The 27,715-nt window shown below is 48.1% G+C and overlaps 1 protein-coding gene across 4 annotated transcripts in view; it reads left to right on the forward strand.

Moving 5' to 3' along the window:
* Trerf1 (transcriptional regulating factor 1) overlaps positions 1 to 27,715 on the forward strand; it is a 225,493-nt gene that overhangs the window by 124,997 nt on the left and 72,781 nt on the right. For all 4 annotated transcript variants that reach the window (XM_029471314.1, XM_029471315.1, XM_021149160.2 and 1 more), the window contains exon 4: positions 22,621 to 22,735. The gene's annotated coding sequence lies outside the window, so the exon portion shown is untranslated. The remainder of the gene's footprint in view (positions 1 to 22,620; positions 22,736 to 27,715) is intronic.

Below are 27,715 nucleotides of genomic sequence, written 5' to 3' on the forward strand. Positions count from 1 at the left end.
TGGCGAGTGTCAGCAGACCCTGCGCCCCAGCTGCTCAGGTGCTTTTCTGACCGGAAGAGGGTTCCTCACAGGCCAATCTTAACGGAGACATTTTCTCAGTTAAAGTTCCCTCTTCCAAAGCAGCTCTAGCTTGTGTCAAATTGACATAAAATCATCCGGCACACAGGCTGAGGACACAGTCTGTCGTGGTGGTAGAGATACGGTTCTGGTGCTTGTCCACTTTTCTACCTTGACTCCTTTTATAGTCTGCAAGGGACAGCCCTTCCCCAGCCCATGGGATGGCCTGCCCACACTCAGTGCAGGACTTCTGTTCTAGAAATGTCCTCCCAGGAGCCCCGAAAGAGCACCTTGGTGATGCGCTGGCCATTTCTCAGTCTAATCAAGCCGGCATCTGAACTAACCATTGCACTTTCTTTTTGTACTTTGTGCTGGTGTTCAGAGAAAGTGGCAAAGCAAAATGTAAGCAAAGACTCCTGAGGCCTGGTACATACTGCTCAATGCCTCTTCTTAAATGCAAGGCTAATTTGAATTCCATCAGCAATGAACAGCCCTGCCTCTCTTCACCCCTGTCAATCCTGGGAATGGCGGTTTATTGTATTTTAAAAGCTGAAACTAGGGCCCCAGGCGTGTTAGACGAGGGCTCTACCACTGAGCCATATTCTCACCCGTTGTTGAGTATTGTGTTGAACACTGTTTTTGGTGTCACAGCACGAGCATTCTGCAGGATGGGTGCCCTCTCCTAGGTATGTGCATGCTGACATCTGACGGATGTCAGTCAGTGTTCTAGAGCCCTCCCCGTTATCATGACCTTCTTGGCCAGCACTACAGTAGAACACAAAACTCACTTCCATTTGATAGGCTATTTCCATCTTCACCTTATCGATCTCTCCCAAGTTGATGACTTCCTGTGTATTGGGACCATTTGTATTTCACATTTTGTGAATAGCCTTTAGCTAATTTTTCACCATGCATGCTTATCATTCTCTTATTGATTTTTTTAACCTTTATGTATGAAGGACCTGAGCATGCACCTAGAAAATAAATTTCATTTCCCTGGCATTTAATTTCACTTAGGCCTCGCTGTTTGTTTTCACATAGGATTAATACGTTTTTAACAGTTGAACTTACCAGTTTTTCTGCCTTTCTGCTGTACTCCCTGGTGTACCTGAACTTCTGACTTCACCCACACCCCTTCTTCACGTGCCGGGATGAGGGATATGCTGGCTGCAGACATGCCTAGGGCTGAGCTCTGGGTTGTGGTCCTCAGTTCGGCAGGGTCTGGGAAGCGGCAGTCCCTACCCGGCAGTCTGTCTGTTTCTACCTGGATCGTCACAGTTTGACCAGGATGCCACTAGACAGATCATTGTGACCTGCTGCACACTGTGGTGATGTAGAGATGGAGGCTGAAGGTCACTGGGTGTGTACATGAGGCAGGTGACAGTGCCCTTCTCCATGACCCCCTATTGCCACTAATAGGGGGCTCTTCTGGAAGTGGTAGCTTTAGGGCCGTAGAAACTGAGGCAGTTGTCAAGAGGAAGGGCCAGCCAGTCTGGCCACATCTGTCTACTCTGACTGATTAAGCCCAAGAGGGAGCAAGGATGGGACAAGTGGGACCATGGCTTCTAAAGGCCATGTGACCTGGTTCGGCTCTGACTCTGTGGTAACAGCCTCATGATGTGGGCCAGTGATCAACTGGGTCTTTTCCCCTCTATTTAGCAGATGGCCTTCCCAGGGAGCTGCCCGGGGTGAGGCTGGCTGCAGGGTGGATGCTGGTAAACCGCCCTCAGCCGCACTTGCTAAGTGGAAGCTGAGTGGAAGCTGGGGGACTTCTGGGATCAGGAGCACTCGGAGTCTTGTTCTTTTAGCCAACTCCCGGTGACCTAGGTATGTCAGCAGCACTGGGAATGCAGCCTGGTGGCAGAGGTCTTGTCTGGCCTGGGTGAGGCCCTAAGTCTTCAAAATGATGATGATGAAGAGGAGGAGGAGGAAGATGATGGTGATGGCGGTGATGACAATGTTGTGTAAATTGCACTACAGGGATTTTGTGTGTTTATGTGGGGGTGAACATGTGTATGCCTGTGTGTAAAGGCTAGGAAACAATGTCAGGTGTCATCCCTCAGGTATCACCCACCCTTTGTAAGGCTGCATCTCTCACTGGCCTAGAACTAACCTGGTACTGAGTGCCTGCTCTTCCCTTCCGGCCTGCAGACGCACTGAGTGCATGCCCTTCCCTTCTGGCCTGCAGACCCACTGAGTGCATGCCCTTCCCTTCTGGCCTGCAGGCCCACTGAGTGCATGCCCTTTCTTCCCTATGCTGTTGCCTTTGTGATGGCTCCCACCCGCTCTGCCCTTCCCCAACCCTGATTGGGTTGGGTCGCTCTCCTTCACTTGGGTCTTCTAGGTTGCACCCTCAAAAAGACTCCCATTGGCCATTGTGGCTCATGTTGTCTAATTCCTGAGCATCAGAGGAGTTACAGCGTCAATAACAACAGTAGCCGCTGGAGCTAACATTATAGAATGCCAGGTTCGTGGCAGGCAGCTCTGTGAAGCTCGGCATGTGTGGATCCAGTTGGTCCTTGTATTTACTCTTTGGGAAGATTATTATTTTGGGTTTTGTTTTTTTTTTTTAGTAATACTTTTACCGTATGTCATGTGTGTGAGTGTTTCACTTGCATGTAAATTAGCCTGTGCACCTTGTGGGTACCTGGTGCCCTCAGAGGTCAGAAGAGAGCATCAGGTCCCCTGGAACTGGAGTTATGACTGGTTGTGAGCTGCCAAATGGGTGTCAGGAACTGATCCAAGCCCTCTACAGGGGCAACAAGTTCTCTTAACGTCCCAGCCACCTCTGCAGCCTGGAGAATGCACAAAGTGAAACCAAGTCCCAAGTGGGGTGAGCACCATTGCTTGGTGCTGTCTCTGCAGTAAGCTTGACTGGGTGTTTATGAATGAGACTTTTTTTTAATAGGATGTCAGGGTCCAGAAATGAGAAGATGATGGTTTCCTGCATGTAGCCATCAGAAGACCATCTCTAAGACCATGGTGGGCCGGTCACTCCCTCCTCCCGGACTAGGTATCTGAGTGTTAATTTTCCCATCTGTGAAGGGGAAATAAAAGCATCTGCTCCTTCAATGAAATCCCTTTGGGACACGCACAGGGTGGCCAGATGTGGGGTGCTACTGAGCATCCTCCCTCTGGGACCAGGCAACAGTAAGAATATTCTCTCCTACCCGGAAGGAGGGAAGAGAATTATCCACCACTTTCTTTCCAAGTGGTGCTAAGCCTGTCAGACTCCATCCACACCCTCATTTACTGGGCATTCCGTCGAATCAAGAGGCTCTTTAATGTATTAGAGATTCTGGCTAGAGCCTTTTTTCATGGTGTATGAGTGAGTGTACGTGTCTGTGAGAGTGTGTGCGCGCACATACGTGTGTGCTTCTGTTTTGGAGCCAGGATCTTGCTGTGTATCAGAGGCTGGCTTCAATCTTGAGATAGTTAAGTCCTGAGTCCTGGAACTACAGACATATGCTGCGATGCTTCTGGCTAAAATCTCAGAATGGTTTTGTTTAACCCATGCACCCATGCTGTGCTTTATACCTGGCCGGTGGGATTATGGTATCGTAAGACAGCAGCAGCTCCTGATGGGAAGTGACGAGCGACTGTGACCTTCCCATCGGCTCTGCCCTTGCCAGTCCCACCTTAGGTTCTGCCCCACTGCTGCCTCCTGATTCCCACCTTCCCATCGGCCATCCCACTTGGCTTCGAGAGCTGACAATTTGAAACCCCCTCATCTATAATTGACTCCCTTTGATGGAAACTTTTTATTTGCCTACCAACCTGGCTGTTGAATTCAGCAGTTGTTATTATTCTGGAACCCAATGCACAAGTTCTGTTTTGCTTTCTGTCATTTCTCTTTCCCTGAAAGTATTCATTACAAATACTCCCGTAGATGCTCTGTCGTGTGTGGCGTACTGAAACAGACTCACCTCGCATCCTCTTCCTGAGACGGGCTTTCCAATCCTCTTACATCCAGGGGAGCTTTAGCTTCTGGCTCAGGCCCGCTCCTCCGCCCCGCCCCCCCCCATTTCTATCACTCAGGGTTTGTTTCCTGTGTCTCATTTGTTGCTTGATGTGTTAGTCACCAAACATGCCCTCACATGTCGGGGAATGCTTGCAGAGCCACAGGCAGCTATCCCACGATTCCCCACTTTCCAAGAAGGACAGTCATCAAAGCAGCTCGCTCTGGGAAGCATCCAGCCTGTAGGTCCCGCTACCTCTGTGGTTGTGTTCAGTTTGTCTGCTCTGCCCCCGCCCTGGTACACAGGCCTCTGTGGCCCCTTCCATCCATCCAGTGTAATGTTACTTCTGAATCCCTCATGGAATTCAGGGTTCTGTGTCACAAGCTCATTTTCATCCAAGTATGAATTATACTTCCTTCATGTTCTCCCCCAAGCCCTCTATCCTCTCCTCTCTCCCCACACCCTAGAATCCATTTGTCCCTCCCTCAAGACACTTGCTTCTGCTTTCATGATATGTCATGTATATGACACATGAGCCACAATGAGAGAAAACATCTCGTGTTTTGTCTTTTGGGGACTGGTGGGATTTGTTTTCTGAGATTGTCTCCAGTTGTCTTTTTTTTCCCCCTGCAAACGATAAAACTTTATTCTTTTATATGGCTGAAATGTTCCATTGTTTATATATACACCACACTTTCCTTTTGGCCTTTTTTTTTTTTTTTTTTTTTTTGAGATTTCTGTATGTTTGTGTTAGGGTGTGTGCATGTGAGTGCAGTTGCTCACAGAGGCCAGAAGAGGGCGCCAGGCTGCAGCTGGAATCATGGCAGTTGTGAGGCACAGAACTTAGGTTGCCAGCAAGAGCAGTTGCACAGCACTTAGCCACTGAGCCACTTCTCCAGCACGGTATGCAACATTTCCTTTATTCACTCTTCCATTGGTGGGCACCTCATAAATTTCTGTAATTTAGCTACTGTGAATACTTCTGCAGTAAATATTGACAGGAACACGTTTAAGCACTAACTATGGGTCCAGTCTTGGGCTATTTTACAAAGCTGAGTGAGTCACTTCCTTGCATACAGAGGACTCATATGTAAATAACAGAGAAACATCCCGAACTCTTCTAATTGGTACCTCATTGTCCCAGCACGGTGGGAAGGCAGACTGTGACAGAAAAGGCTTCACACGGGATATGGATCTTAAACTTGAGTTAGGGGCTGCCTGAGTCCCATCATTCAGTTCTTCCCTTCCCTTCCTGCAGATACTAAGTTCCTACTTTAGCCTTACCTTCTCTCTGAGTTGCAAGACCGCGCTGCCTCAGACATGTCGCATAATCAGGACACCTTGACGACATCCTGTCCCAAAGGATGCTCCCCTGCGCTGCCTCATCTTGGCAACGCAGCCCCTTCCCACCTCCCAACCCGCCCCGCAGGCTGCCTTCTACCTGTCTAATTCTAGTCCGCCTTAGGGGGCTGAACGTGACTGGCATCTTCAGGAGGTTTCTCCTGGCTTAAGCTTGGGAGCGTTTGATTGCACATTGGCTGATTCTCTACTGGGGTCTGTCTTTCCTCCCCTGTTGTCAAAAGGAGGAGATTCTCAGAAGACAGTGTGGGCCTGTGGCAGCCACCGTCTGTATTTACTGATGGAAGCTGGGGAGCAGCTATAACCTTGGCACATGGTGGGTAGAGGCAGGAGGATGGGAAGCTCAAGGCTAGCCTGTGCTACATGAGACCCAATATAAGGGAGGGTAAGAAATGGTGGTGATTGAGGGAAGCTCACATCTCTTTCACTAGCTCTTTTAGAGCCCTTTAGTACTGCTGCAATGGTACCACCCTGGGTCGGATGTGTGTCCCTTCAGTCTGTTCTCAGGCAAGTCATAGTCTCGCTGGCTCCTGAGAGGGTAAAGTGCTCCTGCATCTCCTTCCACCATTCACAGCTTAGTGGAGGCCTAAGTGAGTGGGGTAGGGGTGGCGTGCACCATGTGGCCTCAGCAACACAGGGAGAGCTGGGTCTGGCCAGTAGGGGCATGAGTACCAGCTAGAGGAACCAGAAGAGGGAATAGCGGTAGCTCGGATTCTGTGATGTCTCTGCGCTTCACCTCACCTCTGGCAGTGAATGGCCATCTCCATCCCTGCCTCTGGCTCTTCCATCTGGCCCTTCAGGCCTGTGGTTATTAAGGGCTTCCTGCTGCCAAGTTTGTGGGTGCCACACCGTATGTTGTTCGTTGCTTGGCCCATTCACTGAGTCAGTTTCATGTAAAACCCTTTGGGTGCTTTTTGTAGGACTTGGCTGCCTCTTTTTCTTTAGAAATATGTCTTTTGAATGCAGGGGTCGGGAGTTCACCGTACGTTCCTATCTTTGCAATCCAGTCCGCTCTGTCGAGGCAGTCGCTTCTAACTCCCGATTACCCCTTCTGTCATTCACATTCACGTCCTCGATAATACGCTTTCATTTTCCTCAGAGTTCAGAAATGATCAGCTGGCTTCCTGTTATGATAGATGACAACGTGGCTCACTCACACCCCACAGCCCCACGCCAATACCTCATTATTTATAGCACCTCCGTTTCGTTGCCTTTCTGAGAAAGATTCTTGCTATTGTCTTTCACCACAGCATCTCTTGAGTCCATGTTTGGTAAGACGACTATACTAGTAACCCAGCTGCTTTCCATTCTCCACCTTCTGCCACGTGTGTGTGTGTGTATGTATGTATGCATGTATTTGGTATGTATGTATGTGTGTGTGTATGTGTGTATATATGTATGTATGTGTGTGTATGTGTGTATGTATGTATGTATTTGGTATGTATGTGTGTATGTATTGTGCATATATGTATGTGAATATATGGATGTGCATGTATGTGTTTATGTAGTATATATGTGTGTGCATACATATGTATTATATGTGTGTTTGTATATGTATATGCATGAATATGTGTATGGATGGATGGATATATGGCTATTATGGTTATATGGATGCATGTGTGTATGTGTATATGTATTTATGTATTTTAGACAAGGTCTTACATTTAGCCCTGGCTGCCTGGACTTTGCTCCAAAGATCCACCTGTTCTCAAAGTCATAGAGATCTGCTGGGACTAAAGGTGTCTGCCCCCACTTCCAGCTTATCTACTGATCTTCTAAGGTATAAGACTAACGCTGAAGAAAGCATTGTCAGACTTTCATCCTTCCACTGTTAGCAATACCATGACCAAAGCAACTTAGGGGGAAGAAGGGATTTATTTAGCTTATACTTTCAGGTCCCAGGTCATCACTGAAGGAAGTTGAGGCAGGAACTTATAGGCAAGCCTGCTTGCTATTCCATACAGAATTAACTCTGGCCCCAACTTCAACTCCAAAACCAAAGAAGTCTCATGGGGGGTATGAGTGCTACTTCTTGCTGGCTAGCTGGTGCCTGCCTGGCTTTCTTACACAGTCCAAAGCTGCCTGCCTATGTCACCCAGTGGCTGGCCCTTCTCTATCAGCTAACAGTCTATCATAGACATGCCCTTAGGCCAATCTGATTGGAAAAGTCCCTCTGTAGAGACTCTCAGGTGATTTCTAGGTTGAGCCAAGTTGATAGTTAAAACCAAATAAGACGGGGGAGATGTAACATCCAAATTAGATTAGGACGCCGGGCATGGTGGCTTAACCTGCAACCTCCTACCCAGGTAGGAGAATCACCATGTGTTTGAGACCAACCTGGATTCATATTAAGTTCCAGGCTACAGAGACCCTGTCTCAAAACCCTACAAAATCAGGTATGGTAATGCACAGTTGTAATCTTGGCACTCAGGAGAAAGAGGCAGGAAGAGCAGAGGTTCAAGACTGCCTTCAGCTACACAGTGCGTTTGAGGCCAGTCTGGAGAGACTGATTAAAAGTCAAGGGGAACAAAGAAGGAAATGTCCTCACCAAGGGGCAGGATTGGAAGGGGATTGATTTTCTGCCTTTTATTTTTAATCTATTGGCAACAAATGAGTTTTATGGGTGGGGGAGAATAGCCCATCTTTTAAACTGTTGAGGGGGAAGTTGGCTCCGAAGGTGAAGCACAGCATCTGCCTCCCTCTGTGCACACGAGCATGGCCCTGAGATCCACTTCAGAAATTCTGCTGGAGCAAATTCACTACAAGGCAGCCGCCCTCTCCCACTGTCCGGACTAATTATCTGTCAACTTGACACAAACTGAGGGGGCCTCAGATAGAAAATGCCTCTATACGATCCCGATATAGGTAGGCCTGGGGGCATTTTCTTAATAAGTGGTTGACTCTGTGAGTGGTACTAGCCTGTATTGATGGTCCTGAGTTCTATAAGAAAGTAGCTGAGGCGGGACAGTGGTGGCCATGACAGCACATACCCAAATCCCAGCAGCCGGAGCAGAGGCAGGCGGATCTCTGAATTCGAAGCCAACCTGGTCTATAGAGCAAGTTCCAGGACAGCCAGGGCTACATATAGCATCCCTGTCTCAAAAACTAAAAAGACAAAAGAGGGGGGGAAGGAGGGAAGAAGAAGAGGATGAGGAGGAGGAAGAAGAAGAGGAGGAGGAGGAGGAGAAAGAGAAAGCAAGCCAAGAGAACCACAAGGAACAAGCCAGAAAGCAGCACCCTTCATGACCTCTGCATCAGCTCCTGCCTCCAATTTCCCACCCTGTTTGGGTTCCTTCCTTGGCTTTCCTGAACAGGCTATGTGGTTCAAGATGTGACGGCCAAAGAAATGTTTTGCTTTTGGTCATGGAGTTTCAGCAGTAGTAAATCTGACCCTGACTAAAATACTGTGCGTCTTCCCTCAAATCAGCAAAACTACTTGGACAGCGGCCATGGCCTGCGCCTGCCCACACTGGGGGAGCTGGCCTGTGCCCAGATCAGGACATCTGCTCCACTCATCTTAGTAGATCTAGTCTCCGGCTCTGGAGGCAGGGAAAACCTCTCCAATTAATAACAAGATCTAAAAGCAGGATGAAGACAGGAGTCTGTAGCTCCAATTTCAAGGACCACATGCTCTCTTCTGACTGTTGATGGCACCGGGCACACTTGGGGCACACAGGAGCTGAGGATGTAGCTCAGTTGAGAAAGCACTTGCTGAGCAAGCAGGAAGCCAAGGGTTCCCCAGTACCACTTAAACTGGGTGTGGTCATGTTCATCTCTAATCTCAGCACTTCGTAGGTGGAGGCAGGAAGATCAGATATTCAAGGTCATCCTTGGTTACTTGTCAAGTTGAAGCCAGCCTGGGCTACATGAGACGGTGCCTCCAGTACATGAAAAAGTGACTTGCTAGAGGTCATTTCCATGCTATTCTTCGGGGACCTTTCCTAGACCTGTGAACTTAGCTGGCTACATGGCTGCCAAGGTTGACTGACTGTAGATCCCCTGGCCACTACAGCAAAGCAGAAGAGACCCAGTTCTGTAGTGATAACCAAATCTACAATTACAATAAACCTGAATTTTATTGCCTAGACTTTTCTTGGGTCCTTATTTACACACTCCAGGATCTTGGTTCCTCATTTACATACTTCATGTTTTTACTCCTCATTTGCATAACTCCAGGTTCTTATTCCTCATTTGCATACTCCAGGTGTTTTTGTTTTGTCGTCGTTGTTGTTGTTGTTGTTGTTTTTGGTTTTTGGTTTTTTTGGTTTCCCATGTATATATTCCAGGTTCTTGGTGCCTCACTTATATACTCCTGATTTTTGGTTCCTCATCTGCATATTCCAAATTCTTGGTTCCTCATTTGCATGTTGTGGATTTTTTGGTTCCTCATTTGCATACTCCTGGTTCTTGGTTTCTCATTTGGATACTCCAGATTTTTGGTTTCTCATGTACATATTCCAGGTTTTTGGTTCCTCGCGTACATACTCCTGATTTTTGGTTCCTCATTTGCATACTCCAGGTGAGTTGGTGCCTCGTCAGCTTCGGCTTTTTTCCTTTGATGGTCTGCTTGTGGGTGTGTTAGTTTTTGTTGAATGTTGGTTGTGTGTGTAGGCCAGATAGCACCCTTACACTGTTATTCCTGAAAACTGCCCACTGTGTTTTGAGATTAGGTCTCTCGTTGGCCTTGATCTTACCAAGTTGGCTACAGCCTGACTAGGAAAGCCCCTGCCTGTCTTTGCCTCCCCATCACAGGCTGCTTGGCTCGTTTCCTTTTTTTTTTTTTGTCTCCTTACGTGGGTTCCCGGCTTCCAACTCAGGTTTTCCTGTTGCAGGGTAGCATCTTACTGACTGAGCCATTTCCTCTGCCCTGGCGGCTTCATTCTTGAGGCCTGAGCTTTCTGTACAGCCGTCTCAATCTCCGGCAGACCCGTGGTGTTGCCCAATGCTCAGACCTCTTTACTGGCTCTATCTGCTTGAAAAAACAGCCTCCATGACCACCTGGCGCTCTACATCCCTGGGGTCCATGCCAGGGTCTTCCTGTCCAGTTAGAGAGATGGTTCTACAGCTTCTTGGGCGCTGTTGTGGCTCTGTGTCCTGAGATCCCAGGACCTTTCTTCCTTCTCCCCAGCCCACCCTCACACCACGAATTAGCTCAGCCTTCAAGACCCAGCATCAGGCTCCTCAGCCATGCCTCTGTCGTTGTCATAGACCTGGTAATTCTATTGAGAAGGGCTGGCCTGTTCAATACCTGCTGCCAATCAGAGTTCCCCATTTGAGATGCACGCACGTATCTCCAGAGCTGGAAAAAGGACTGAATGGTTAAGAACTATGTTTGGTGCCCTTCCAGAGGACCCAGACTTGGTTTCCACCATCATACTGAGTCTCATAACTGCCCGTCACTCCAGCTCCTGGGAACCTGACACCTCTTCTGGACCCTTCAGGCGCCTACACATACTGATTTTAGCTTTAACATCCTTCCCTGAAAGATGCAGCCAACAGCCCTTTACTGAGTGTTTGCATTTGACTGGGTCGTCTGGAGATGATTTAAAGTAGATGCAGAATTCTGAGCAGGTTACAGGAAACACATCCAGGATTTAACTCTGGTCCCCAGTGGGATCCGGAAACCAGTCTCTCCCGTGATGCCGTTGAAAAAAGTATTGTTGTATTATTTCATTTTTATCTGTTAAAATGGAATTTCCAGGGCTGACAAGATAGCTCAGTGGGTAAAGATGTTTGCCGCCAAACCGGAGTCTTCCCAACTGCCCCACAGCTGGGAAAGAGCTGGATCCCCGTGGCTGTCCTCTGATGTCCACACATTAACTGTGCACACATGTCTAAAGAGAGCACATAAGTACACAGCATCCATACACACACACACACACACACACACACACATACTAGCACACACTCGCACATAATAAATAAAATTGAAGTTTTTTTCATTGGAGAGGGTTGTGGTTTGGTTGGTATGTTTTGATTTGGGACAGAGTCGGTTTACACAGCCCTGGCTGCCCTGGAACTCACGATGTTGAAAACGGTCTAGCCTTAAACTCACAGAGATCCACCTGCTTCTGCCTCCTGAGTGCAGGGACTAGACTGTTAAACCATGAGAACTCATTTTGAGAACTTTCTGGTAACGTACTTGCACAGTTCTCTTGCATGAACTCCGGGCGACAGTGTGACGTCGCGGTGTCAGAAGCGTTGGACTCGCCTACGAGGAAACACGCTGCCTGAAGATGTTTACAGAGGTGCTTCGGAAAGGCTTTTCCAGGCACCCCATTTGCACAGCGTCCCTTCGGCTGGAACTGCAGTTCTGACTTTAACTGTAATTTGTATTTGCCCTGCCCTGGTCGACATTTTAATTTCCTATTATGTGCATGTGCTTGTCGGAGAGTAGTTTTTAGTTAATATTTAATTAGCTTGAGAGGTCACCCCCACCCCCACCCCCGCCGCCGCTGCGATCTGTGCCCCGGGAAGGGCTGTGTTTAATGAGCTTTGTGCTTTATGTTCCTTACCAAGGGAGCTTTTAATTCCTTCTCCCTTACTCCAGCCACACCCCTTCCCTTTGCCTCTTCCTGCATTCTCTCACATCTCAACTCCTCATCCCTGCCTCTGTGGTCCATAGGGACTGTGGTAAGCCCCAAACATTCTCAGGGTCTTCAGAGGCCTTGGCAGATGCCACTGGTGACCTGGCCAATTCTGCTGGCTTCCGCCACATGGCTACAGAGGCAGAGATCTCATCCAGTGCTCAGTGGAGGTTTGTGAGACTTCAGAAGTTCTGCCCCGGGGACAGATAGCCCAGGAGAGGACAAACGTGTGAGCCCCGTGTGCCCCAGAAGGGATAGCCAGGGACAGGAGACAGGGAGACAACAGGAGATTGGGGGGCGGACTATCCTGTCCTTATCACACCATGAGCAGTGGGAGGACTGAGGAGGGCAGAGGGCAGGGGTTGGGAGTGGGGAGAGAAGCAGGAAGGGAAGAGTGGAGGAGGGAAAGGTTGCAAAGAGGAAGGGAGGGGACCAAATGGGGTTGGGGAGAGTAAATGAGAGAAAGAACAAGGGAAGGAGTGGGAAGAAGATAATATGGGAGAATATGGGAGCTAGAAGAGAAAAGAGTTTGAGGGAAGGGAAGGAGGGAGGGAGGGGAGAGAGAGGAAACCAAGATTGAGCAGTTCAGGAGTGAGCTGTCTGCCTGTCACTTGAAGACTCCTGATGGGAACAGTCTTCCCTCCTCTGCTTCCTGCCCTGCCTCTTTGTTCTTTGTATCATGAATCGTGTGACTGTGTGAATAGAGGTGCCTCGCTCTGCAGTTATTTTTACAAGGTCTCCTCTCTGCTCCAGATGACTCAAGAGTTGAGATCGGAGAAGCACCAGAGAGGGGCTGAACCCTGGGCAATGTGCAAGGCAGGCGTGGGGGGCCAGCCCGTGGCCCGGGTCTCTTTTTTGTGTCCACTGGAGGGAGGTGAGGTGGACGCTTCCCCCCTGCCTCCTCTCCAACCTGCCAGCGCTTTCTTTTCCTCAGCATCTTTCTCCTTCAGCAGAGCCTGTTGTGCCTGCTTGCCAATCAGGACAGAAGCAGACTCTGCCCCCGGGTCCACACTGCAAGGTGGGGGAAGACAAGAGAGGCCTGCATCCCCAGAAGTCTGGTGATTTTGGTTAAAAGGCAAGAAAAGTATTTGGACAGACATTTAGTCAATAGTGTTAATGGCGCCCACGCCTGTCCCCACCAACCACGTGCAGGAGAACTGCCTGCCATTCCACGCTTCTTCCACACACAACTGACACCAAGACTGGGGTGTCACCAAGTTGGGGAAGGACACGCCCCACCCATGTGTAAAATATGGAGAAGCACATGGGCTAGGGTGAGTTCCATGTCTGTTCCAGAATGTTCCACAGAACATTCAGGTTCCCTGACTTCCCTAACCCGGACCAGAAGTCATTATCATCCTCTGCTCTGGTCATCATGTCCACTGTGGGAGTGAGAGATTGGGTTGTTTCTCTCCCCTCTCCCCTCTCCCCTCCCCCCTCNTCCAATTTCTCTGGTGGCAAATCCTCCCCTCCCCCCCCCTTCCCTCTCCCTCTCCCCTCCTCCCTCTCCCTCTCCCTCTCCCATCTCTCACTCTCTCTGTGTGCATAAGTAGAAACCAGAGGTCAGCCCCTACTCTCACAGTGTAGTCACTCTCCTTGTTTTTCAGTCATGGTCTCCCACTGGCCTGGCACTTGCCTGTATGACTGGGCTGATTGGTCTGCCAGTCCTATGTCCATCGAGTGACCCTCCCTCCAGCAGTGTGTCCCTCCCCCAGGTTTTACACTGGTGCTGGGGCTCCGTGTACCCTCCCCCAAACCTTAGTAACTGGTGGTAGTCAATACTGCTTCATGCCGTTTCTGAACAGTCTCCAGCTAAGTCTTCAGGCACAGATGCACTTGAGATGCACAGGCAGCCCACTTGAGAGAACCAAACATTCTGCTACCCAGACACCTTTGGAAGAAGGATAAATGGGGTGTTCCCACACGTGTGGCTCTTCTCAGATAGCCATGGGGAGAGTGCCAATGTGGGGCTGGCAAGATAACTTAGGAATCAAAAGCAAACACTGCTTTTCTTTTTCCTTTTTTCAAGATAGTGTTTCTTTATGCAATCCTGACTGTCCTGGATCTCACTCTGTAGTCCAGGCTGACCTTGAACTCAGAGATCTGCCTTCCTCTGCCCCCTGAGTGTTGGTGTCAAAAGCAGGCACCACCACTGCCTGGCTTTACAGACTACTCTTGAGAGGACCTGAGTTCAGTTCCCAGCACTCACATGGTGGCTCATGAGAGATCTCACCTCCTCTCTGGCCTCCACAGACAGTTGCACACATGAAACATTTGATCACACAGTCACACACATAAAATAATAAAAATAAGTCTTAAAAAAAATAAAGCCTGTTTGCTTTGATGGTAGCTTTGGGTTTTGGAATGTGAAGGGAAGGGGGAAGTATTTTAGTCCCCACCTCCCGTTTCTGGGATTTGCTGACGTTTTTCTTGATTCTTCCAGGGTGAGTCTGACACACGGTTCTGTTGACATTTTAAGCAAGTTAATTTGCCATTTTGGGTTTGGTCTGGGTATTTCCAGTGCTTAGTGTCACCCCTAGCTCCCAACCATAGATGTTAGCAGACATCAGAAAGGTCTTCAGGTTTTACCCTTGCCATTTCTACAGCCGTGGAGTGTCTTTAATGGTGGAAGCAGCTAACGAGCTGAGATTTTCTTCCGTGGGGTTTTTTGTTTGTTTGTTTGTTTGTTTAAGTATTATGGGGTTTTCTTTCCTCAAAAAAAAAAATCAAAGAACTCTTTATCTAGAATTCATAGACCAAGGCTATGCCCTAGTTTTCCACATCTGCAACCCCTGTTCCTTCTGCAGGCTGTAATCTGGAATATCCTCCTTTTCTTGCACCATGACTGCAGGCAGACTTCACTAATTGTGTATGTGTGTGTGTGTGTGTGCGTGAAGGCAGGTGCCCAGGGGAAGGGCCCACGAGATCCCCCGGGACAGGGAGCTCCTGGTGGTTGTGAGCTTCCAACATGGAAATTGGGAGCCTAACTTGGGTCCTCTACCCGAGCAGTACCCACTCCTAACCACTGAGCCATCTCTCCAGCTCCAGCTGTCGTGATTTTTAATTGAAATACACTAGTTGTGATGCCCAGAGAAGCCATTGGTCCTCACATCCCAGCACAGCAAGGAATCATGGGAAGATAGCAGAATCTGACTCTAGCTCGGGGGTGAGGACTGAGCCTCTTGGAACCCTGAGACTCCCATCTGAGTAAGACAGGCTGAGCTTGTTCACATCTGGACTTGAGTAGTCCTTATCTGACTGGGGCCTACAGTGTTTCTGGCTCCAGATTTTGAAACATCTGCCTGTATTCATGGGATTTCTTGGGGAACCCGAGCATACACATAAATACTCAGTTGTTTCTTATGTATGTTACTTATACAAGATAAAAGTCACTTTGAGTCATGTTCTAAGATGTTTTTATTGAATTGATTAGTATTATGCCTGTGTGTCTGTGTGCACGCATGCCACCATTGAGGTCAGAGGACACCTCTGGGCATCTGGTTTTTCCCTTCTATCCCGGCCTCTGGCAATTGTGCTCACCCATGGTGCTTGTGCGGCCGGCACCTGCTGAGCTACCTCACTGGCCCATAACTCCCCGTGGTTTTTAAAGACTATGTTCATGAAATAATGTTACAGTGTAGGTCTGTCTTCCTCCCTTGCTTGTTTTGTATTATCAAAGATCTCACTCTATAACCAGAATGGCCATACACTCACGAGAAGCCTTCTGTCTCAGCCTTCCAGATGGTGGGAATACAACTGTGAGCTGCCATACTGGCTGATAGTGTAGCCCTTTCTCCCTGTGGTGATTCAGATTTTGAAGCCCTTCAGATTAGGGATGCGGAGCCAAGGCAACCCCCGAAAATGCCATTTCTACCACCTGGAAGAGGCTGTTCGAATCATAAGGTGGCAGGCAGTGGGGATTATGTTCTGTGAAATCAAACATATTTCTTTTTAATGTGGCCTCTTTGAGCCTGAGGCTCCTCCTCTGCAAAACAGAGCAAACAAAGGCCTTGCTGCCCTTCAGTGCAATTCTGAGTTGGGGGCCTTTGAAAACACCACACCCAGTGCCTGGCATACAGTCAGAACTTAATAAAGGGTAGCCATGGTTACTGGCTATTCTAAAGAAAAGCTACCATTACACCTCCTAGGCTGTGCCTGAAGACCAACCATTCCACTGTTGCTCAGCATGCTCTTTAAGAATCCTAGGGCCGCCGGGCTTGGTGGCACACGCACGCCTTTAATCCCAGCACTTGGGAGGCAGAGGCAGGCGAATTTCTGAGTTCGAGGCCAGCCTGGTCTACAGAGTGAGTTCCAGGACAGCCAGGGCTTCACAGAGAAACCCTGTCTCGAAAAACAAAAACAAAAAGAGAATCCTAGGGACCCCTGGGGCCCCACAGAGCTAATCAGCCAGGCTCTCTAGGTGAGCTGAGATGCTTCGTGCAGTTTTCTGAACTTTATGTAACATCAAATTAACGGATGGCCATGGGTTGAGGGTGTGGCTCAGTTGGAAAGGAAGGAAAGAAGGAAGATGCAGTATGCTTGCATGTTGTACACCCTTACCTCAGTATAGTCCAGGCACTGTCATCCCTTCCAAAGGAAACTCCACACCAGATAAAACAGTCACTCTCATCCTGCCTCCAGCCCTGCAAGACATTGAGCGCCTTCTGTTTTTCTGGACTTACTTGTTCTCGGTGGTTTTTGCATTTGATTTATTTCCTTGGTATGATATACTCAAGGTTCACCATGTGTTAGCAATTGTTGGGACTCGACTTCTTTTTATGAGTAAGTACTATTCCACCATACGCACTCGTGCCTCTGTCTGTCCGTTCTTCACTCGACACATTGGGCGCATGTCTACCTCTTGGGCTGTTGTTGACAGATGGTGACTTAAGAACACACGTGCCCTTCAATTCTTTCTGGTTATTTGTCTGGGACTAGAATTCTCCCATCTTCCTATACCCACTTGGTAAGGATCATTGAATGGGAAGGGAAAATAAGTGAATTTTGACATTCTGCCGCTGCCCAGGATAGCTAGAGCTGCTTTAAAGAAATGTTGGAGGTGTTGTTTGTTTGTCTGTTTGTTTGTTGATTTTTGAGACAGGTGTCTCTGCATAGCCCTGGCCTGGAACTCACTGTGCAGCCCGGGCTGGGTGCCTTTGCTTCCGCAGGATTAAAGATGTGCACCAACACGCCTGGTTAGGGGAGAGACTTTTGCTCCAGGTACTTGCGTGTGCTTCAGGAGCACATGTGGTCCCTGTGTATGTGGGGCAGTGCCATGGCACCTGTGTGGGGGTCAGAGGACAACAACTTTTGGGCATCTGTTCCCTCCTTCTACCTTGATGTAGGTCCCAGACGTTGAAATTAGGTCAGTGGTCTTATGTGACTAAGACATAAGAAGACCCCCTTCCTTAAGGCCATTGGTCTCAATGTTGGCCACATACTTCAAACACCTGGCCAGATGAAGGGACCTGCCTGTATCTCATGATGGCCTCGTGGTGGAGTTCTCACATCCAGTGCATGAAAGGGATGCTTTTCTCAGCCTCTGTGGGGAGGGGTGGGGCATCCAGAGAAAGGAAGAGTTACTTGGAGAACATCTATGAGTTTCTCCATATCTAATGTGCTCTGGCTCCTCTTAAAAAATTCTGTCTTAGGGTTGGCAAGATGGCTCAGTGGGTGAAGGCACTTGCAGCCAAGCCTGATCCCCTGAGTTCCATCCTTGGCCCCACCTGATGAAAGAGAACCAACTTCTTCCTGCATATTGCCCTCTGACCCTGAAACCTCCATAAATACAGGCACATAATGATAGATAGATGATAGATAGATAGATAGATAGATAGATAGATAGATAGATAGATAGATAGACAGACAGATAGATAGATGATAGGTAGGTAGATAGATAGATAGATAGATAGATAGATAGATGATAGATAGATAGATAGACAGACAGACAGACAGATAGATAGGGTAGATAGATAGATGATAGATAGATAGATAGATAGATAGACAGACAGACAGACAGATAGATAGATGAAGAAAGTGCAGTCTCCTTCCCCCATCTCCACAGAGGGGAATCCGTCTGACAGATGACTGATAGCTTGGGTATGGATATAACGTCACAACAAAGGCATTTGCAGGAAGGAAGATTCCATGAGACTCCAGTTCAAGGATGCAGGCATCATGGCAGGGAAAGTTATGCTGGCTTGAGCAGGAACTGTCTGGCCACGTTGCATCTGCAGTTAAGGATTGACAGCTTTGAATGTGTGCTTACCTAGTCTCAGACCCCTGACCATGACTGATTCTGCTCTCCTCCTCTTCTTCTTCCTCCTCCTCTCCCTCCTCCTCTTCCTCTTTCCCTGTCTCCTTCTCTTTCTCCCATCCTCTTTCTCCTCCTCCTCCTCCTCCTCATCTCCCTCCCCTCTTCCTCCTCCTTCTCTTCCCCCTCCTCTTTTCCACTTCTTTCTCTATTTTCTTCCTCCCCCAGCCCACCCCTCTTTCCCCTTTTCCAGTCTGTGCCAATTCCTAGCTTACTGTGGGTGGCAAGAAGAGAATTCTTCACACTTCATTGGGTCTAGCTTCCTGTCTGGGAAGTCCAGTAGGCTATATCCTGTGTCCCTCCCTTCCGAGGCAGACCCCACCCCTGCCTGTTCCTTCCATTTCAGCTGCCATCTGGCTGAAGGGAGCAGCCTCTCTGACTTGGGCTTCCAGGAGCCTATTTGCAAGGGTTCATTTCTGTATAATACTGTGGTTCCTTCAAGGCTCAGTCTTGGGGCAGGCAAGATAGTGCAAGAGATGAAACCCCTTGCCTCCAGGCCTGACAACCCAGGACCCACACAGTGGAAGGAGAGAACCAACTCCCAAAAGGTGTCTTCTCCTTCACGGCAGCACCATCATACACAGTCATACACACACATAGACAGATACACAGACACACACACAGAAACATACACAGAGACACACCCCCCCACACACACAGATGCACTCTGTACACACAAACATACCAATCAGTGCAATAGGGGGAAAACACATTTTAACTTCACTCCTCATTCCTCCCTGATTCTAACCATGTGGTAGTGAACCAACATTTGTCACCTTCCTTGTGCAGGAGGGAAACTGAGGCTCAGGTGGAGGACAAACATGTGGAGGACAAGAGATCTGGCTTTGTTGGTGGCCTGTTGTTGACCATGACTCCTTGGAAAGCCATGCTTCCTGCCAGAGTGTCTTTAACGGTCACATGGGAAGCAGTCCAGTCCAGTTCCTGACCCATGAGGAGGGCTGGCAGTGGGCAGAGGAAGGGCTGGGTGCATCGTGCCCAGACTCAGCCATTCAGTTTTGTGGACTTGGGCAAATCACCAGGCCTTGGTTTCCTAGTGACCTCCAGGAGTGTGTAAGATTTTGTAGTGTATGTGGGGTGTGTGTGTGTGTGTGTGTGTGTGTGTGTGTGTGTGTGTGTGTGTGTGTGAGGTCTTATCTGTTGTGTTTTTTTATCTGTTGCTTTGAGACTGGGCAGCTCACCATCCCAGGGCTTGTCTAGTAGGCTAGACTGGCCCCAGGCCCCCTCCTGCCCTCACCTTCCCATCACTGTAACGACAGGAATCTTCCACATCACACCTGATTTTCCCCCAGTCTCTGAGGATTCCTCTTGATATTCCCATAGAGGGAGGTCATGGCTCCCAGAAGTCAAGGCCGAGTGGTCTCACGTGACTCCAGTGCTTGTTGCTTGGCTTAATTACAAGTGGGTCAGCGAGTGAGTGCTTGGATGAATTGAACTAGTTATTCTTCCCTTGATTCCAGCAAATAGTTCCATCTTAGTAAGAAAGGGCAAGTATAGATTGTAATTATCTATTCTCTGTATGTGTGCGCGCGTGTGCCAACTCCAGAGTGTCTTTCTTCCGGTGTCTCTCTTCCATCACTCTCTAACTTAATTTTTGAGATACGACCTCTCACGGAGCTGAAACATCAGAGACTCCGCTAGATGGCTGGCCCAGCACCAAGTGCAGATCCAGGGCCACTGTGCCTGTCTTTCTTGTGGGTTCCAAGGAATCAAACTCCAGGCCTCTTGCGTGAGCAGCAGGCATTTTATCACATCTCTCCCTGGCCTGTAACTGCTTATTTATGTCTCTCTGTGAAGAGCTCATCCAGAGAGAACTAGACGGGCACCCGGAGCCTGAGATACAGGAGATGACAGCTGAGTTGCTGGTCTGAGTTCACGGCTTATTCAGGAGACAAGCCTTTGCAAGGACTCATGGTCCATGGGGGAGCCTGGGGCGAGAGCTGTGAAGAGACGCCCAGCTCCCCAGAACTCAGTCTTTCCCTCTCCCGCCTCTGGCTTCTCTTGGCTCCCATGAGGTCGGCTGTTCAGTTGCCATTAGCTGTATTAACTTTTTGTACACAAACACCTCTTCCCCAGAACCTTCTCTTTGCCGATGTTCAGGGCTAATGATGTACCATCTCTGGAACGGTACAGACGTGTGGCTTCAGCAAACTTCCGTTGCCATAGGAATGTTTACATCGAGCCTTCTTGATAGAATTTCATGAGCAGCCAACTCCAAAATTGCAGATCATTTAGGTTAAAAGCGGGAAGAGGGGAGGGTGTGTGTTTGCATTAGAAAGAAAACAAGCTTTTGAAAGGAGGAGTTTTCTTCTTCAGTTCTAACTGCTTCTAAAGCCACTAGAGCTCTGAGCACTTTCTCTTGACTGTTCAGATGGGTGAGAAGGACTTGGAATGCTTCCTTAGTTCAACTGAAAACCCCGTCCAGTCATGAAAGCAGTAGGGAGGTTTTATTATTATTGTAATTGTTATTATTATTATTATATTAAATCTGGCTATCATTAACAAAGAGTTTCCCTATGTATAATGTGTATATAACATATATTATATATTAATATATTTTCTGATATGTATACCTACATATTAATATTTTCTGATATATATAATTTAAATTAAGATGGCTTGTTGAGTAAAGGTGCTCCCTGAGCCTCACATAGTGGGAGGAGAGAGCAGTTTCTGCAAGCTGTCCTCTGATTGCCACACAGTCACCATGATGCTTAACCCCTGGTGAACATGTATACGCGCTTATATGCACACATGCACAAATACAGTAAATAAATCTGGTTTTAAATTTTCTTAAGATGTGTGTATTTTAAATTTGTGTGTCCTGTATGTGTGATTTTGTGTTTTTCTACATACCTGTACTCACGGAGCCAGAGCTAGATATCCAGTCTCTTGGGACTTAGCTTGCAAATGGTTGTGAGCTGCCACCATGAGGGTGCTAGGAACTGAGTCTGCACCCTCTGCCCGAGCAGCCAGAGCTCCTAATTGGCCTGTTGGGTTTTTCCCCCTCTGTTGTTTTCCTGAGGCTGTGGCTCAGTGATTAAAGAGCGTGCCTCACAGGCATGAGGATCAGTTTGAATCCCAGAACTCACTTAAGCACTGGGAGGCCTAGCTTGTAATTCCAATACAGAGATAGGGTCCGTGCAACAGCTGGTCCTTAACGTCAAGCTCTGAGTTCAACTGAAAACCCCATCCTGTCAGTAAAGGGGGAGCAACTAAGGAAGACTCCCACAGCAGGTCTTGTGCCTCCACGTGTGTGCACACACACAGGTGCGGGAGATGCCACAGGGAACAAACACTGTGGCCCTTCAAGATGTATTTTCCATTCGTGTTAATCGAGGTCTCTGTATTCTTGTTCAGGGAGGCATCTTGAGCCTGATTGGCAGGGGAAGGTGGCACTGGGAGTTATTGGCATATTGTGGCGAGCAAGTGACAGGACCTATCTCCACACAACGGGAGCCACTTTGCCAGGGTCTCCATGTTTTGGTTCCTCTTTCTGGAGAGAGACCCTTCGAATACATTTTCTGTAGTCCAGGGGGTAACTTTGAAGCCACTTTTTATTTCTAGCCCCTCCAGCTCCTCTGTACCAAGGCCCCAGCCAGACACCTAGGAAGCTGAAGCCCTAGGGTGCAAGTGTCTGTGCAGACGTGCTCCCCAGTGGTGCTCCAGGAATGGGACGTCACCAGGACAGTGTCCCTGTCTCAGTCTATGAGGGAATCCCAGAAACTGAGAGTAGACACTTAGGAACCACCACATCCACTCGACAATAATCAGCTAAATTAAAAAAAGCTTTGATTTGGGTATCTTTCAATTTCTCTAGCAGCAAATTTGTCTTAGATATGCGGACAGTATATGTCAATTTCTTAGAAATTAAGATGCAAAACAAACCAGACCTTTGTTACCAATGGCTTGAGAAGCACCGTTTCACAGTACCTGTAGCTGTCTGTCCAGACAGTTGGAGAAGTACTATGTTACAGTACCTGTAGTTGCACAGACAGTTGGAGAAGTACTGTGTCACACTACCTGTAGCTAGGCACAGGCAGAGGAGTACTGTGCTGTAGCACCACATCTCCCTTTTAAATCTCTATTTTGGGGGAACCTCATCTACGTCATCTTAGCAGCCTCTTCCTCGGAATCCTTGCGGACACAATGGACAGCTAGGGAAGGTCTGTGGTACGTGCGCCAGTCCACTGGCTCCCCCAGTGCCTAAGAGGGGCAAACAATGTTTCAGGAACTCTTTGTGCTTTGGAACAGTAAGCTCCTCCAGGTGATGGTGATGTAGGCATAAGTGATGCAAGAGTGACCCTCCCTTCTCTTGTTCCCTCAGACCTGGGTCTCTTCTTCCCACCTGCCGAGCAGCATGTGAGCAGCATGACTGGCCAGCTGCAGGAGAAGCCCCCAGAGCCAGGACCACGACACAGCCACCCGCTGCCAAGGTCAAGGTGAGTCTGCTTACTTGCTTGCTTCGACGAAGCCACTTCTAGAAGATGCTTCATTTAAACAAACTGTATGTGCTATTTGGGGGTCTTCGTGGTGTGCTGGAAGAGCAGGAGGTGTTGGGGAAAGGATGCACTTGAAAAAAATTCATGCCGAGTCAGGCCCACACCTTTAATCCCAACTCATGAGAGGCAGGAAGATCTTTATGAGTTCAAAGCTAGCCTGGTCTACATAGTAAGTTCCAGGCTGGCCAAGGTTACACACAGTAAAAGCCTGGCTGAAAAGCATGCTAACCAACAAAAACACTCATGTTGGGACTGGAGAGATGCATAGTTGGTAGCGCACTTGTGGGCATACCTAGAACCTGAGTTAAAGGCCAGGTACAATGGTATGCTCCCAGCGTCCCAGCAATGGAAGGTTAGGCTTAGAGACAGGCAGATCCCTGGAGCTTACTCAGGAGCTAGTTTGGCATACTGGGGGGATGTTCCAGCCCAGTGAGAGACAAAAGGTAGAAGACATCTGACAAATGACACCCAAGGTTGTCTCTGACCATTTACACACCACACGTGCACACCCAGCTGGTCTCATGCACACACACACACACACACACACACACACACACACGAAGTGTGTTAGCCTAACAAGGCAAGTCTTCCTCATTCTGGTGTTTAAACGGCCAGGGCAGGGCAGAAAAGGACACAGGCATTCTGAACCCAGGTCTGTGCTGGGATCTTTTAGGGGATTTTGAATGAGTGAATCTCTCACGGGGCTGGACGATGACAGCCATTCAGAGTACCAGATAAGCTTACAAAGAGCTAGCGTTAGGTTTTGAGCACCTCCCAGCGGCTGCCAGCTGTCTGTAACTCCAGTTCCAGGAAACGCTGAACCCTCCTTTGGCCTCCCTAGCACTGCAGACACATGATGCGCATACATCCATGCAAGCAAGCACATATACACCTCACAGAAAAATAAACAAACCTTTACAAAGAATCTCTGGGATAGAATGGAATTGCTAGGATTAGTCTGTGGTCTGGGACTCCCAGCTAATGCTAGACAGACCCGTATCCCTCACAGAGGTCAAAAGGAACCTTAGATCAGAAATGGCATGGGAGAGAACATTAGTTACTTTCCTGTTGTGACAAAAATGTTCAACAGAAGTGAATTCCAGAGGGAAGGATCTCTTTGGTTTTACAAGTGGTGAAGGACCTGGCCCATCACGGTGGCAGAGACTGGGCAGGCAGATGTTGCTGGGCATACTGTGTCTGAAGTCAGGAAGCAGAGAGGGTTCAGCGCAGGTGTTCATCTCACAGTCCTCTGCAGATCTGTCCTGCGACCCCAGCCCATGGGACCATGTCACCCATGTTCAGAATGGGTCATCATTCCTTAGTTACAGCTTCCTACATAATCTCAGAGACCCAGAAGTCTGTTTCCATAGTAATTCTAAGTCCTGTCAAGTTGACAGTGAGGATTAGCAGTCACAGACACTTGATGGAAAATCCTTCTTAGCACTAGGTCCGATTCTGCTTCTTTGTAATTTCTGTTAATCCCTCACTGGTCTTCCAGACTCCCCTCAGTCTTTGCATTTGGAGAATTACCTCATGATGCTACCTTTCGGTGGGGGGGGGGGGTGCATAAATCATTCCCAGACACTGGCGTCACTCACTCAGCTTGTCCCTTTGTCCTCTCTATATTGGAAAGGGCTTCATTAATTCCAGGGTCTGATCTGTCCCTTGGCTTCAGCAACTTGTATCATTCTTGAGTCTTTCATTCCTCTCTCTGTTCAAGATAAGACCCGCTGAGGCCCCTATGGTGATACAATGTAGCCTTTGGTTTTAGCACCTGGGAGAGGAGGCAGGCCGTGTCCAGGCCAATCACAGATAAATAGTTGGAACCTGCTCAAAAGAATGAGGAAGAGAACGGAGAAAAGAGAGGGGTAGGGAGAAGACAGACAGACATAGTGTCCTAGTTAGGGTTTTACTACTGTGAACAGACACCATGACCAAGGCAACAACATTTAATTGGGTCTGGCTTACAGGTTCAGAGTCTCAGTCCATTATTCTCAAGACAGGAGCATAGCAACAACCAGGCAGGCATCGTGCAGGAGGAGCTGAGAGTTCTACATCTTCATCTGGAGGCTGCTAGCAGAATACTGGCTTCCAGGCAACTAGGATGAAGGTCTTAAAGCCCACACCCACAGGGACACATCTACTCCAGCAGAGCCACACCTTCTAAAAGTGTCACTCCCTGAGCAGAGCATATACAAACCATCACACCTAGGTTAGCCACGGCTGCCTCTGTTCTTAAACATGTAGCTTGGTTAACAACTCTCAGAGTTTGCCATGTGTATTGAACTATTCTTATGGAATCCCTTGTGTTTTATCTAATCGATTTTTCTTAAATATTCTATAAGCCCATGAGATAGTATGCCTTCTTTAATTATTGCATTTAGTTTTATCTACTTGATAATACAATAAGGTTGACTTTAGGGTTGGATTTTGTTGGCTTGTTTGTGTTTGAGACAGGGTCTCTCTATGTAACTTAGCACTCACCATATAGACCAGACTGGCCTTGAACTCTCAGATATACTTTGGCCTCTGCCTCCTGAACGCTGGGACTAAGGGCGTGCATTGCCACACGAGGCGTGATGGTTCTCTGTACTACTCAGGTTATCTGGACTTTATCTTTTCTGGTTCTGGATGGTGAATTTGTTTGTTATTGGGAAAGATGTGAACTGGAACCCGGCTCAGTGGAGTTCTCTGGTCTGACAAGCATGAAGTGCCAGGGTCAATCCCCAGCACTTCTACGAGCTCCCGAAAAGAGAGAGGAAAATGTGTTAAAATCTCTCATTGGGTTGTCAATCGCTCCTCACGATGCCGACATTTTTACTTTATTTTAAAGCACCACTCTCTTTGGTCAGTGTCTATCTTGCTGGGTAGATTAGTACAATTCTGTCATCCAAACACTGGGAAGCTAAAGCAGGAGGATTCTGAGTTCAAGGCCTGCCTGAGATACTGATTTGAGATTCTGACTCTTAAAAGCCATTAGAAAAAAAAAAAGATTTACTGGCATAGCTTATTGGTGGGTTGTGGTCACTGTGCCCTGTGAACATGGTCGTGACTTTTCTGATCTGCACTCTGAAATGGTCTCCCTCTTTGTTCCACTCTCAATCTTAACTAAAATCTATGTATTCTGGGCCTGTTTTCAGTGTTTACTCTGGATATTTTAACAGCTATATTAAAGTCTAAAATTAAATGTTTCTCTCCTCCCAAACAGGACAGAATCACAGACTGACTTAATAGTCCTTGTTACCTCTCCCAGCTCACATACTATAGTTTTCTTGTGTTTTTCCTTGATTCTATGTTTTCCCTAAAATTAGACACTCTTTTATAGTCTTGATACAGATTTTTCTCTCATGTCTGCTCATTTTCTTTTCTCAGACTTGGGGATTATTCTTTTCTCTAATCTGGAATCATTTCTCATCTCCCTGATTTGTGAAGTTTGTAGGTGACAACTCCTTGGGATTTTGTGTATGTCTGTTTAAAGGTTTTAACTTTTTTTGTTGTTGGCTTGTGTTATCAATTACTTTTCTTATGGTCATACAAAATATCTGACAAAAGCAGGTTTGGGGTTTCGTTTGGGCTCACAGTTTGAAAAGCCCATCATGGCGGAAGTCATGGTCCATGAGACTGAAGCAAATGGTCACAGTGACCCAAAGTCAGAAAGCAGAGGGTTGAGTGCTGATGGCCAGGACTCCAGCCCAGGGGCTGATGCCTCCATGCTTATACATTTAAACTGGATTTTCCCACCTCAATTAGCCTAATCTACATAATCCCTCACAGACAGCCCAGGGGGTTGTTTCCATGGTCATTCTGAGCCCTGTCAGTTTAACAGTCAAGGTTGGGGACCAGAGTGTGGGAAGTGCTTTATTTTGTTTTGTTTTGAAAGGTGCACCCAGACCTCTGGCACTGACTGTTCTTGTTTTAGACAGGGTCTCACTGTGTAGTGTTGGCTAGCCCTAAACTCAGAGATACCCATTAACTCGAGGTAATGGCCTGTGTCCCTTAATTGTCTCAATTAGAAATGTTGAGTAGAGTCTACAGCCATGACACCGGAATGCACCTGATCTTGTCTCATCTCAGAAGCTAAGCAGGGGCAGGCCTGGTTAGTCTTCGGATGAGAGACGTGGCAAGCAGAACATCTGCTGTTCTATCCCGCCAGAAAGTCCCCCACGTACCATTAGAGTATTTTTGAGCAGAAACTTCTAAATTTTCACAGAAGAATGAACCAAGGCCCAGAGAAGCCACTATGACACCCTAGTCTGAGAGGACTAGAGAGGATTATGTCCCACTCCAGTCTCTCTTACACCACCTTCCCTGTCCCCAAGACCACCAGTGACCAATTCGGACAATGATATTCACAAAGAAAATCCGTTTGTGTCTGGGTGCTTTAAGTAGCAGGATGGTGGCTTTGTGAGAGTTTGTTCGAGCTTATTGTTTTATCTCTCATGAGACAGGAAGTGGGCTCTGCGTATTCGGTGGCCCGATTCTTCAGTGGTCACCAGCAAACCTTCCTGCTTGGTTCCCAGAGTCAGGTGCCCAGTGCGTCTCCGTTAGACCCTGACTTGCTCTTCCCCACTTTTGCCCCTTTCCTGTGTAGCTTCTTCCGCGGCCTCCCCGTCCTTTCTGCTGTGGCTCTTTCTGTTTCCCTCTGGTTAGCCCTTTGTGGAGGACAGCTGTGGAGTGCCTGGGTTGGGTAGAGGACAGCTATGGAGCACTTAGGTCAGGTGGGGGGGATGACTATGGAGCACCCAGGTTGGGTGGAAGACAGCTGTGGAGCATCTGGGTTGGGTGGAGGACAGGTGTGGAACACCTGGGTTGAGTGGAGGACAACTGTGGAGCACCTGGGTTGGGTGGAGGACAACTGTAGAGCACCTGGGTTGGGTGGAGGACAACTGTAGAGCACCTGGGTTGGGTGGAGGACAACTG

Source organism: Mus caroli, chromosome 17 (assembly GCF_900094665.2).
Source record: "Mus caroli chromosome 17, CAROLI_EIJ_v1.1, whole genome shotgun sequence".
In the NCBI taxonomy this organism is placed as follows: Eukaryota; Metazoa; Chordata; class Mammalia; order Rodentia; family Muridae; genus Mus; species Mus caroli.